Raw genomic sequence first — 15,085 nt, 5'->3', positions numbered from 1 at the left:
TTCTTGTCACCTTGCATTGCTTCCTGTCACCCTGCTCTGCTGCCTGCCTCCCTGCACTGGTTCTTGTCACCTTGCATTGCTTCCTGTCACCCTGTGTTGCATCCTGTCACCCTGTACTGCTTCCTGTCACATCTGCGCTGCTTCCTGTCACCCTGCGCTGCTTCCTGTCACACTGCATTGCTTCCTGTCACCCTGGACTGCTTCCTGTCACATCTGCGCTGCTTCCTGTCACCCTGCATTACTTCGTGTCACCTTGCACTGCTTCCTGTCATCCTGCATTGCTTTCTGTCACCCTGCTCTGCTGCCTTCCTCCCTGCACTGGTTCCTGTCACGTTGCACTGCTTCCTGTCACCTTGTGTTGCATCCTGTAACCCTGTACTGCTTCCTGTCACCCTGCGCTGCTTCCTGTCACACTGCATTGCTTCCTGTCAGCCTGGAGTGCTTCCTGTCACATCTGCGCTGCTTCCTGTCACCCTGCACTGCTTACTGCCATCCTGTGCTGCTTCCTGTCACCCTGCACCATGCCCTGTCACCCTGTGCTGTTTCCTGTCACCCTGCACTGCTTCCTGTCACATCTGCGCTGCTTCCTGTCACCCTGCACTGCTTCCTGTCACATCAGCGCTGCTTCCTGTCACCCTGGACTGCTTCCTGTCACATCTGCTCTGCTACCTGTCACCCTACGCTGCTTCCTGTCACCCTACGCTGCTTCCTGTCACCCTGCGCTGCTTGCTGCCTCCCTGTGCTGCTGCCTGTCACCCTGCACCATGTCCTGTCACCCTGCACAGCTTACTGCCTCCTTGAGCTGCTTCATGTCACTCTACACTGCTTCCTGCCTCCTGGCATTGTTTTCTTCCTCCATGCTGCTTTCTGCCTCCCTGTGCTACTTTCTGTCACCCTGCATTACTTCCTGTCACCTTGCACTGCTTCCTGTCATCCTGCGTTGCTTCCTGTCACCCTGCTCTGCTGCCTGCCTCCCTGCACTGGTTCCTGTCACCTTGCACTGCTTCCTGTCATGCTGTGTTGCATCCTGTCACCCTGTACTGCTTCCTGTCACATCTGCGCTGCTTCCTGTCACCCTGCGCTGTTTCTTGTCACACTGCATTGCTTCCTGTCACATCTGCGCTGCTTCATGTCACCCGGCACTGCTTACTGCCATCCTGCGCTGCTTCTTGTCACCCTGCACTGCTTACTGCCATCCTGCGCTGCTTCATGTCACCCGGCACTGCTTACTGCCATCCTGCGCTGCTTCTTGTCACCCTGCACTGCTTACTGCCATCCTGCGCTGCTTCCTGTCACCCTGCACCATGTCCTGTCACCCTGCATTGCTTACTGCCTCCTTGAGCTGCTTCATGCCACCCTGCACTGCTTCCTGCCTCCTGGCATTGTTTTCTTCCTCCATGCTTCTTCCTGTCACATCCACTTGTGTTTCCAGTTGTGTGCTGCTTGCTGCTGCCCTGTACTGCTTCTTGTCACCCCGCACTGCTTCCCGCTAACGTGTTCTGCTTCCTATCTTCTTATTGTCCTGTTAGTTAATGAGAGAACGTAACCAGGAAAGGTTTATTAGCCGGTGTGGAGGGGGCCTCATCCATAATGCCTACTTTTTCTTCACCTTTTCAGTTTTGAAGGGTTTTCCTGCCCCCACCGGAGATCGCTCTATCTACACTCCGAGTCATTGCTGCACTGTATATACATACAAGTAGAATGCAGAACAACTCCCACACAGTCAGAAGCTGCACAGTAAAGTCACCTGCTTGGAGAAAAGATGCTGCAGAAAAGCACAACTCATAATGATATCACCATTTTCTGTTTTCTTTTTGTTCTTTTTTACATAGGAATCACACTTGCAGTTTTTTTTTCTTAACCCTAAAGCTGTAAGTAGATTCAGAAAGAATGGGAAATATAAAGGAAGGACTTCCACCTATTGCTGGATCTACTTCTGGCCTTGGGTCAGTCAAAAAACCGCTTTAAAAATTGCATGTGTGTTTCAACCCTTAAGGGTTAATCCAAGTCCAATCTACCTAGATCTATGAATTTGCCAATTTTGGCTAACACACTGACATGGCAAATAGGATTAAGGTCTTCTAATGTTTTTCTCGGGAATGAGAGAAGATAGAAACATGGGACACACATTAGAAGATGCGGGCATTCTTCGGGCATGAGGCAGATGACAGCATCGTCCGATGCACGGACCCACGTGATAGTGGCTGGAGTTAGAAGAGTTTTCAATATTTAAAATGGCGACATTCATGTTCTGGGAAGCAGCTTGTAATCCGCCGTTTCTTCACTTGCATGAAATTAATCAACATATATTGGAAGTGGAGTCAGACACGCGGTAAGGATGTCATGGATGTGAAAAATGTGCGTTTGTGGGTGCAACAGTCTTAAGAAAGCCAGATGATGTGTGAGAGCGAACCAACAGAGCTCGGCAACGCACAAGCCAATGCCACCACATGATTGCATGACTGCAAGTGGACATGGAGGACCGCCAACTGACCGTGGAAGAGATCACGGAAAGTTGGCCTTTCCGTAGGATCTGTGCACACCATCCTGCATGAAGACCTAAAGATGTGAAAAGTTTCCTCCAGTTGGTGCCAAGACAATGATCCTGCTCAATGGGCTGCCCTTAGGGCTTGTTCACATGGGCGTGCAATTCACTGAACTGTTAGCTGTGCAAAGAAAATCGCAACTATAGCTTCTGAAAATCCTATGAATGGATGACTTTTCCGCACTGAAGTCCCAAGCTTCAGCCATGATCTTTCCATGCTGAACTGGAGGGACTGAAAATATGCGCTGCTGGAGAGAGAGATGAAAAGAAGCCAAGGGGATTCCTTTATCTCCCTGGGGCTTCCTTTCATTGCAGGGATAAAGGGAAGCCCCAGGGACTTCCTTCATCTCCCCAGGGGTTCCCTTCATCTTCTCAGGGCTTCCCTTCATCACGGTTATGAAGAGAAGCCCTGGGGAGATGAAGGCAACCCCCCGGGCTTCCCCTCATCTCCGTGATGAAGGGAAGCCCTGGGGAGATGAAGGGAAGCCCTGGGGAGATGAAGGGAAGCCCTGGGGAGATGAAGGGATGCCCTTGGGAGTTGAGTTAGCAGAACTCGCTCCTCCTCCTTGTTTTTCCAGCGCTCATAGGAGTCTATGGACACTCCTGTGTTATGTGCACCACAGATAGGTCAAGACTAGAGATGAGCGAGCATACTCGCTAAAGGCAATTGCTCGAGCGAGCATTGCCTTTAGCGAGTATCTCCCCGCTCGAGACGTAAGGTTCGGGTGCCGGCGCGGGGGAGCGGTGAGTAGCGGCAGTCAGCAAGAGGGAGCGGGGGAAGAGAGGGAGAGAGAGATCTCCCCTCCGTTCCGCCCCGCTCTCCCCCGCAGCTCCGTGCCCGCTGCCGGCACCCGAACCATCCGTCTCGAGCGGGGAGATACTCACTAAAGGCAATGCTCGCTCGAGCAATTGCCTTTAGCGAGTATTCTCGCTCATCCCTAGTCAAGACCTATATTTTCCCACAGCAGGGAATTTCAGTTGCAGAATCTCAGTCACTGATGTCCTATTTTTTTAGGTGCGTTTGTTTTCGGTGCCAAAAATTCCTTTGTCCGAATGTTTCCATAGGAAACCACTGGTTCTAATAGTCTTTTTTTTTTTTTTGTGCAGCTAGCTTAGTTGCGCAAATTCCCTCATATGAACAAGCCCTTAGGGTGCAATCACACGGGTGAGCGCGCTATTGGTCCGAGAAACTCAGCCCGATATTGCACTTGTAAAACTGCAATGTTCACTGCAAGTATGTTGCGATTTGCGAGAAAATCGCATCACTAAACGTGTTTTTCACAGAAAATTTCTATCTTGCAGCGTCGCAGTAAGGCAAAGATCGCACCTGTAAATAGACCCATTGAACACAATGGGATTCTGTTTTAGTGCGAGTTTTGTGCATTTTGCAATACACAAAGGTTAATGCGGAAACTCGCTTGTGTGTATGCACCCTTAGGCTGGATTCAGACAAACGTATATCGGCTGGGTTTTCACGCCGAGCCGATATACGTCGTCTCTCTCTGCAGGGGGGGAGCCTGGAAGAGCCAGGAGCAGGAACTGAGCTCCCGCCCCCTCTCTGCCTCCTCTCCACCCCTCTGCACTATTTGCAATGGGGAGAGGCGGGATGGGGCGGGGCTAATTATCAGAACTTAGCCCCGCCCCATCCCACCTCATTTCATTGCAAATAGTGCAGAGGGGCGGAGAGGAGGCAGAGAGGGGGTGGGAGCTCAGTTCCTGCTCCTGGCTCTTCCATCTCCCCCCCCCCTGCAGATGAGGACGACGTATATTGGCTCGGCGTGAAAACTGAGCCAATATACGGTCGTCTGAATCCACCCTAAGGTCCCCTTCACATGAGCGTTTTCGTATTTGTGCAAGCATGAGTATAGCATTTTTGCAGAATGAACAATGCATTTTAGCGCACACATCAGTGTATTTTACTGTACTTTTTGTTCATTTGCACGCGGCAAAACGCACCAATTGAAACAGAAAATTAGTCTTAATGAGTTCCAGATGTATTCTCTTTCCAGTGTAATTTTGCAGCGTTTCACACATCTCCTTGCGTATTGCACACCCCCATTGACTTCTGGGGACCTTTGGTGCACAAATACATAGAAAATAGAGCATAATGTATTTTTTTTGCGCAACCGAAATACGCAAAATACAGAAATCTGAATGAGCCCCTTGAAATCAATGGGTTTTATTCTCTGCGTATTGCATGTGCATCTATTCAGGTGATTCTTCATGACAACTCAGGTGGCTCCTCGTGCCCCCATCTCACCTGATATTGCACCTGTGCTCGCCTCTCCGTGCTCGCACGCCCTGACGCTCCTACATCAACAATTTTTCAGTGGGTGAAACAGACCCCTAAAGAAGTGTTTGCAGCGGTCATGCAATCATGGCGTCGCCGTTGTAAATAACGTGTATGTCAAGAGGGAAATGATCTAGGCAAGGAACAAGACTTCCAGCTCTTGGGGGTAAGTAGTTTTTTAAGAGAAGCGTTAGGCTGGCTGTCCACGGGCGATAGTTCATAGCGTGATCCGCGGCGATAAATCACACATGGATCACGCTTGAAACGCTTTCCGTAGGATAACTATTAGAGATGAGCGAGTATACTCGCTAAGGCACATTCCTCGAGCGAGTAGTGCCTTAGCCAAGTATCTCCCCGCTCGTCTCTAAAGATTCGGGGGCCGGCGCCGGTGACAGGTGAGTTGCGGCAGGGAGCGGGGGGGGGGGAGAGAGGGAGAGAGAGATCTCCCTTCTGTTCCTCCCTGCTCTCCCCCTCCGCCGGCCCTCGAATCTTTAGAGACGAGTGGGGAGATACTCGGCTAAGGCACTACTCGCTCGAGTAATGTGCCTTAGCGAGTATACTCGCTCATCTCTAATAACTATGGAAAGCGCAGCCCAATGTACAAGAGCGGGAAATCCATTGCGATATTCAGCTCGTGTCTAAAAATTGCGACATGCCGCAATTTTCCGCGATGAACCTGTCATAATGATATGATAGGTCTTTAAAAGACCTCACAAGAATCCGCCCGCCCGTGGACAGGCGGCCTTAGGAGACCTTAGAACATAAATGCACCTCATACAAGACCTTCTACATAGAACATCCACTACAAGTCCCATCTCTTCAGACCCTACACTGCAAGGTCTTCCATCTATTAAGAGTACAGATGTGCCAAGCAGAGTCTTCCCACACCACTCATGGTATTACAGTGTAGTATTATTTGTGTTTTACATAGGACTGCAGGAAGACCAATTACCTTATCCAAACAATGAGAACAAATGCTAAAGGAAAAATTTACCTCTGTAGTGTTTGGGTGTAGCAGAACTGAATTTGTCATTTAAAGCTGGATTCACTCAAACGTAAGTACATTTGCGCATGCAGGAGCGCTCTGTATTTGCGGAATGAACCATGCCTTTTTGCTTGCACATTGGTGTATTTTACTGTACTTTTTGGCCCCGCGAGGCACGTGCATTGGCGCGCGGCAAATAAAGACGCACTGAATGAAATGGCTAATTAGTCTAATGCGTTCCAGATGTGTTCTTTTTCCAGAGGAATTACGCACCATATCGCGCATCTCCTTGCGCACACAGTTGTACCCCCCATTGACTTCTATGGAGATATTTGGTGTGCAAATACGCAGAAAAATGGAACATGTTCTATTATTTTTAGTGTGACTGAAATGCGCACGCAAAAAATATAGAATCAGTGGGTTCTATTCTCTGCGTGCACAAATACGCGCGTACATACGCCAAAGGCCTGTGTCACAGGGGGGTAAGCATTTTTGCAGAATGTTCTTTCTGTCTTCGCGTACGGTTTAGTGTATTTTGCTGAACTTTTTGCGCGCGCAAGAAAACAGGCACCGATGCTCCAAGCCATTAAAAAGGCCAAGTTCGGTTCCTGCCGGAGCTCCTGCCTGACCCGTCGCTTCAGCAAGCCGATCCGCCGCCGCCGCCGAAAGAAACAGCCTCCATGGGGAAGAAGAGGACATCTGAAGCCCCCAGGCAGCCGCTGAAGTCCCCGGTCCAGAGCATGGAGCGTTTCCTCCGCTCTCCAGGAGCCCCGACACAGAGCGGCAGAACAAAGATGGCGCCGCGCCGGCCGGCGCGGGAAGCCGTCAGAAATGAAGAAGAGCAGCCGCGGGCGCAGGAAGAAGAGGAGTCCCGGGCCGGAGGACTACAAACAACTGAGGAGGAAGCCCGACCGGAGGAGACAGCACTCCCCAGACAATAAGCCCTCAGGGCGAATTATAACCCCACAAGTACCCCCTAGAAGCCCAAAAGACCAAGGGCCCCAAACAAGGAGAGGGGGAAGGGGGAATGAAGAGAAGGGGAAAGACAAGGGGGAGCCAGGAAGCCATCAAGCACCAGACCCTGACGCTGCCCCCCCCAGGTAAAGCCCCACACAAGGGGTGAAGGGAACATCGACCCACAATAAGTCCTGGGAGACAGAGAGGGGGGTAAAAACAAACAAGGACAAAGCACCTGAAATCCCCCCTGCACAGTCAAACAAAAGATTCGCAATACCACGGGCCCCAGGCAACCCGGAAGCCCACCACACAAGCCACAAAGGGCCCCAGGCCCCACAAACAAACGACGAAGAATGGGACTGGAGAGCCCACCTGAAGGCAATCCCCACAAAAGGGGAGATGAATGAACTTCTACAGAAACTGGATGCAGCCCACAAGCAAGATATAGCGGTCCTACAGAAAGATATCAAAGAAGTGGGACAGAGAGTGGCAGAAGTTGAAGAAGTGCAAGACAAGTTCCAAAACACTATAGTAGAACACACGCACATCCTGGAAGCACAAGCGCACCAGATAGAAGAATTGACCAATCATATCGACGACTTGGAAAATCGTCACAGACGCAACAACCTTAGGGTTAGAGGTCTGTCCGAAGAGATAAATAACGACCAGCTGGAAGACTGGATCACCGAGTTTTTCAACCACCTGCTGCAGAGACCCACGGATTCCGCCCTAGAACTGGACAGAGTCCACCGAGCCTTGGGCCCGAAGTCAACAGATCCCACCAGACCCAGGGACGTTCTCTGCAGAGTCCATTTTTACAGAGAAAAGGAGCAAATATTACGAACACGCACGCTGGATACTCTGCAGTTCAGGGGCCGCTCGGTTAGTGTATACCCGGACTTATCCAAACGTACATTACAGCTACACAGGGCCCTGTGGCCCCTCCTAAATGCTCTGAGAGAAAGAGACATTCCATATAGATGGGGGTTCCCCCTACAGCTCCACGCGAGAAAAGGAGGGAAATCAGCTGTATTTAGACACCTGGGAGACCTACCCAAATTCCTTGGGACCCTGGAGCTACCACAGATTGAAATACCGGACTGGCCCAAAATCGGCGAGATGCCGGTTCCCCCACCCAGAATGGAGTGGCAGAAAGCTGGAAATCCGCGAAGGGAACCGAGGAATAAATCCCCAAGAAACCAAGACAAAGGCTGAAAGAGGAGACACAGAAACCCCGAGGACCTTCCCACATGAAGACCGGTGTAACGAACTGACCAGACCAACCCATTTCGGTCCCTTCATGTGTCAAGACCAACTCCTAACGAAAACCTGTTGCTTTCCATATCCTCACCTACCTGTTTTTCTCTCATTTCTCCTGTTATATGCTGTGATGACAGACCCGGCAGAGGGCGAGATCAGTGCCATTTGCAAATTAATCTCTTTATCTGTTCTGTTTCAATTTTCCTTCTCTTTTCTTCACCAAGCGACGGCGAAGGCGGGGGCAGGCCTCCATTGGTGGTCTCCCCTCCCCCACCTAGAGTAGGCAGCTCTTAAGCTGCGCTTGAAGCTAGTCTATAGCGACTAATAGTGATCAGTGCCGAAGAGTGAGGCCTAGTGAGAGGCCTGTAGATGCTTTATGTTTTTTACCCCCCCCCCCCCCGTCCCCCTAACCCCATGTGTTATCCTTTCCCCACTATCCCTGACCCCACCCACCCTAAACCTCGTAACCTGACGATTGCCTCATACAACGCTAAGGGGTTGAATATTCCCTCCAAGAGGGGTCAGATCCTGTACCACATGCAAAAAAAAGGTAGGAAGGTGCTTCTCCTCCAGGAGACCCACTTTAAAACAGACGAGATTCCCTCATGCTCCACAAAATCATTCCCTACCTGGTTCCATAGCCCGAACCCGAACCGGAAGGCGGGAGGGGTTTCTATTGCATTCCATAACTCATTACAGATGCAACCCCTTGGCGTTCTACAGGACCCAGAAGGTAGATATCTATTTGTCAAAACAAGTTTTTGGTAGGGTGATCACTTTCGCAAATTTATATTTCCCGAACCAGGGACAGATATCCTTTGGTGTGGCCACCCTGAGAGAGTTGGCGAAGTTCACGGACGGCTCTACCATTGCCCTGGGAGGCGACTTTAACCTGGCCATAGATCCGGAACAAGATACATCGTCAGGTAAGTCCTCTGTCTCACGGGCAGCAACAAGAACCCTGTTGAGGGAACTAGGGGACATGCACTTAGTGGACATATGGCGTCTGCTACACCCGGGCGTCAGGGACTACACGTTCCACTCAATCCCCCATAATAGCTATGGCAGATTAGATTACTTATGGGTCTCACACACCCTCCTAGATTACAGACCCGTATGCGAATTCGGACCATTTATTTGGTCTGATCACGCCCCAGTATACGCTGACTTTGACGGATTTCAAAAAGATCTACGAGTTAGAACATGGAAACTTAATGACAACATACTAAAAGACCCCCAATGTGTCCAAGAGATTAAAATGACCATAGCCAATTTTGTAAACGACCATCAAAACGATAGCACGCGGCCCACTGTTAAATGGGAAGCACTAAAATGTGTGCTGAGAGGTACCATGATCTCCCTGGGGGCAAGATTGAAAAAAGAGCGAGCAAGGGAACTGGGAGTCCTGCTGACGACATTACAAGAAAAAGAGACAGCCAACAAAAAAAACCCAAACGATGTCATCCGGGCAGAAATATCAACACTACGCCAGAAGATCTTGTCAATATTAGATCAGAGGACGCTGGCTCTGAGAGACAAGATCCGTAGGGAAGCTTATGAGGCAGGGGACAAATGTGGAAGAAAGTTGGCACGAGCGCTACACCCTTGAACCCCGGTGACATTCGTACCCAAAATACAGAGAGCAGGGAAGACACCAGCGATTTCCACAAGGGATATCCTGGAGGAATTCCGCCTATATTATGAAAGACTGTATAATATAGAGCAACCCTCACGGGCAGGAGATAGAGAAGGGGAGGAGGAAAGGACATATCTAGAAGAACATGGCCCGGGCCCGTTAAAGATAGAGGAGGCAGCAGCCTTGGAGGAGGACTTCACATGTGAAGAGGTCGGGGAAATAGTCAAAAACCTAAAGACAGGTAAAGCGCCAGGCCCGGATGGGTTCTCGGCCAGATTTTACAAACTCTTTGGAGAGGAATTATCCCCCATGTTACTCAGGTGTTTAATGAGATTTCTCAGGGGAGCCCCATTCCACCTCAGGCCCCCCAGGCGCATATAGTAGTAATCCCGAAACCGGGGAAAGACACTACCTCCTGCGCAAACTATAGACCGATATCCCTGATAAACTTAGACGTTAAGATGCTAGCCAAACTTATAGCAAACAGACTCAGCAAGCACATCCCTGACTTGATACTTAGAGAGCAGGTGGGATTTGTCTCTGGGAGGGAAGCCTGAGACAATACGATTAAAACGATCTCATTAATATCCAGGGCAAGAGCAGCAAACAAACCATTGTGCTTGCTGACAGTGGATGCAGAAAAGGCATTCGACAGGGTCAGGTGGAGGTTCTTGGAGGGGACCCTCCGTCAGATAGGCCTCGGCCAGAGAATGAGGGAATGGATCATGGCCCTATACAAGGGACCATCAGCCAGAATTCGGGTGAATGGTGCCCTTTCAGATTCCATCTCGATTAACAATGGAACTCGGCAGGGGTGTCCCCTGTCACCCCTGCTGTACGTCCTGTCCATGGAATCTCTGGTCAACGCCATTAGAAAAAACGGGTCAGTCAGAGGACAGACGGAGGGCCCCTTCGAACATAAGTTGGCGCTTTTTACGGACGACCTCCTCCTGTTCCTGTCGAACCCGAGAGTAGGGCTGCCAGTGGTAATGAAGGAGTTCGATAGATATGGGAGAGTAAGTAATTTTAAAGTCAATTTACAAAAATCGGAAATCCTAAACGTAACACTGGCCCAGACGGAGGTAGAGGCCCTTTCGGAGTCTTTCCCCTTCATGTGGAGACTTTCGGCCATTAAGTATCTGGGGGTGCAGATTCCAGCAGACCCTTCACAGATATTCGAACTAAACTTCCTCCCATACCTGGAGGGCCTGAGGGCGGAATTGAGCAAATGGCGCCCGCTGTATGTATCGTGGACAGGGCGGATAAATGCAGTCAAGATGGACTCCCTCCCAAAGTTTTTGTACTTATGCCAGACCCTCCCGGTGGCCCTGAACCGGCAATACCTTTTAAATATCCGGTCTTTAATCATTAAGTTTGTATGGATGAACCGCAAATCTAGACTTAGTCACAGGCTACTAACAAGAACCAAAGAAGAGGGGGGACTGGGGCTCCCAGACTTTTCACTCTACTACAAGGCTTGTATTGCTAACTTCGTCCTCTCGCTGTTACAAGTGAAAGCAACTAAACTATGGGTAGAAATGGAACATGCAGCCGACTCCAGGATAGTCCAGGGAGCCCCCTGGATCCCTAGACAGTACCTCGAGGAGGTAGAGAGCCTCCCACCATACCTCATAAAGGTCCTCAAGAAATGGGTGGCATGGGCCACAAGAGCGAGACTGATATCAATACCAGGCCCGCTTACACCACTGGTAGCCAACCCACAGTTCCCACCAGCGAGAGACAAGAACACAATCCTGACCATACCAGACACTCCAATCCCTAGAGTCGTAAACGTAGTAAATCAAGACGGGATGAAACCCCTGAGAGAGTTTTATGGCAACTCGCTTCCCCCCCCAGGAGCCTGGTTGAGCTACCTTCAGGTGAGGGGCTTTGTGGGGTCCCTGACGCCCGGGGAGTGTGTTAATAGACAGCTGACGCCATTCGAAGAGATGTGCATGTCGCCGGGGCCTATGGAGCACGGCATATCAGTAATATATAAACTGTTGCTGGACGGTGAGACGGGGGACTCCCTTCCAAATTACACGGGTCAGTGGGAGAATGAGTTAGGCGGCAACCGCTCTGCATCAGACTGGCAGAGGGCCTTCCTCATGTGCCACAAAAGCACCAGGTACGGCAGACTACAGGAGCAGAATTTTAAGATCCTCTCACGATGGTATCGGACACCGTCAAGACTACACCAAATTGACAATAGAATACCTCCGATATGTTGGAGGTGCCAAAACGGTCCAGGGACAATGACCCACATATGGTGGGACTGCCCCCCAATCAGGACCTTGTGGAGTAACGTGGAATTATTATATAATGACATGACCAGGTCTAAAGTGTCCATAACAGCGGAGATGGCCCTGCTCCTGATACTGCCCGGATCTATGGCTAGAATTAGAGCTGACTTGTTGAGGCTGGTTATCCTAGCTGTAAGAATGTCGGTACCTGAATTATGGAAATCAGGATCTCCACCCACACGAATAATGTGGTCAGAGAAACTTAATATGTTAATGAGATATGAGGAGGAAGGAGCTGAAAGCGAAAAAGAACGAATTGGGATACATAATCTATGGAGCCCGTGGATATCGATAAGAGCCTCGGACACGTTCAAAACCTGGCTGGAATCAGGTCAACTCGAAGGGTGAAGAATACCGATACAAACAGGCGAGGTGATTTAATACCCCCTAAAACCCACCTACCCCCCCACTCCTAGCCTTACCCATTCCCCTCCCCCCACCCCGTTAGTTAGTTATAGTTTGAAATACACTTATTTGTTTTGTAGTATTTATATGTGATGCAGAGAAAGTCGGTCTAATTATCCCCACTGCACAAGAAGATGCGAAGCAAAGACAAAATGTTAAGATGGACCCAGCGAAAGATTACTGTTTATTGTAATGCATCATTTTGGTTTAACATGTAAAATCAATTAAATTTAATTGAATCTAAAAAGGCCAAGTTCTTTAATGAGATGTGTTCTCTACCTGCGCAAATCTGCAGAAAATTAGAGCGTGCCACATTGTTTTGGGGTTTTTTGTGCAACGCAATTGCTTATGAACAAACCCGTTCAATGGGTTCTATTTTCTGCGTATTGCATGTGCAAAGTTTTCGCGTGTAATTACGCTCATTGTATTTTTATTCCAGTGCACCGCGACAACTAACGTAGCATATGGTATACCTGCTGATAATAGATTGGGTTGTGCAAAATGACAAACTCAACTCTGCTACGCCTTCCATCTACAGTATAACAAATACTATGTAACACATCTGCTGTACCTGTTAGTAAACAATAATGTTACATATTGTCTTTGTAGCCATACAGAAGCAGAGAAGACCAATTTAACCCTTACCGCCACCACACATCTGCTTTCTAAATGCCATACTGTGGCAGGGACCCATATCTCATTAGGAAAACGTTGCTAGAAAGAGAAGCATGTGGGACCCCCGTCCCCAGCGGGCAGACCTCTCTGTAATGTCAGATGAGAGATGGCATGTGGAAAAGCAGGAGGGTGACCCAAATCAATGCCACATCAATGCGGAGGAAATGTCTTTCTAGCAAGCTGGGACCGAGGAGGATGATGAGAGGGTGCAGAAAGGGTGAGAGCGGGTACAGCAGATGCCAGGATGCAAAAACTGGAAAGACGTAGAGATGTGGGGGCACCAACTGGGGGTCTCCTCTTATGCAGGTGTAGCAGAAGCGTGTGATACATTTGCAGCATCCTTATACCTCTCTGCCCCCCGGCCATCCTACAGACATATCACCTGGTAATACTGCACCTGTGCCTCCTTTGGTGCCCCTCGCCACCCCCTCTGATGCCCCCCACCTTCCTCCTGCACCTACCTGCTCAGCTGCTGCCTGTCACTTGTCTGCCTCCTGTCTCTCTACTTGGTGTCACATAGAAGGATTTGCTGCAGCCTGAGAGGGGGGGAGCTGAGGGGGGAGGGTGCAGAGAGGGGGGATCCACATGTGCAGGGCACAAAATCATGGACAGGTAGTGAAGCGTTACTTCTCAGGAGGCTCTTTAGTCCCAAATGTTCCTGGTAGAAAAATTTGTAGGATTGTAAAGCGAAATGTGAAAATGTATATTTTTAAACGTGCAGAGTTGGCTAAAAAATACGACAATCTGCCCTCATCTCAACGCAACTATGTGATTGGGATGGGACACATTAATAAGGCCGGTTTCAGAGGAGCTTCGTATTTGGTCGACCGTAATATGGAGGTAATATAAATCTATGTATCTGTTCACATGGCCGTATTTTTCACGGCTATTTTTTTAAAAACGCAGCATGACCTATTTTTTGCGTTTTTGCCTGCGTTTTGCTATTATCGTCTATTGGGTAAATACGGATCAGTAAAAAATAAAATATATGGATTCAAATACAGATGAAATACGGTTGTAAGTCATCTGTAGCGCATCCATCATACTGATCCGTATTACGGACGTATTTAAATACGCCCCTGAGATTTTGCTGCCTGTAAAGTGTAATGGTGCTGGTGATGCCAGACTGAGTACAATTAGGAAAGTAGGGTCTTGTAACTGCTAATTAATTAAATTATGAATTAGCAGGGGTGTCCCAGGGCTTTATGACACCTGAGGCAAATTGTGAAATACCTCCTTCTCCCTGTTCAGCAAAAAACACCCACTTATTTTACAGGTATTAAGGGCGCTAATGCATGAGATACCCAATACATATTTAAACCACTGAGACTTGTCTGAAGTGACTGAGGAATAGTCATAGAATCATAGAATAGTAGAGTTGGAAGGGACCTTCAGGGTCATCGGGTCCAACCCCCTACTCAATGCAGGATAACTAAATCACCCCTGACAGATATTTGTCCAGACTTTGTTTGAACACTTCCATTGAAGGAGAACTCACCACCTCCTGTGGTAACCTGTTCCACTCATTGATCAGCCTCACTGTCAGAAAGTTTTTTCTAATATCTGATCTGTGTCTCCTCCCTTTCGGTTACATCCCATTGCTTTTAGTCATTCCTTGTGCAAATGAGAACAGGGCTGATCCCTCTACCCTTCAGAAATTTGTAGACAGCTATTAAGTCTCCTCTCAGCCTTCTTTTTTGCAAGCTAAACATTCCCATATCCTTTAACCGTTCCTCATAGGACATGATTTGCAGACCGCTTACCATCTTGGTAACTCTTCTCTAAACTTGCTCCAGTTTGTTGATGTCTTTTTTAAATCGGGGTGCCTAGAACTGGACACAGTATTCCAGATGATGTCTGACTAAGGAAGAGTAGAGGGGGATAATGACCTCACGTGATTTGGAGTCTATGCTTCTCTTAATACATCCCAGAATTGTGTTTGCCTTTTTGGCTGCTGCATCACATTGTTGACTCATGTTCAGTCTATGATCTATTAGTATACCCAAGTCTCTTTCACATGTGCTGCTGC

This window comes from Eleutherodactylus coqui, chromosome 11 (assembly GCF_035609145.1).
Source record: "Eleutherodactylus coqui strain aEleCoq1 chromosome 11, aEleCoq1.hap1, whole genome shotgun sequence".
Lineage (NCBI taxonomy): Eukaryota > Metazoa > Chordata > Amphibia > Anura > Eleutherodactylidae > Eleutherodactylus > Eleutherodactylus coqui.
This window is presented reverse-complemented; position numbering follows the sequence as displayed.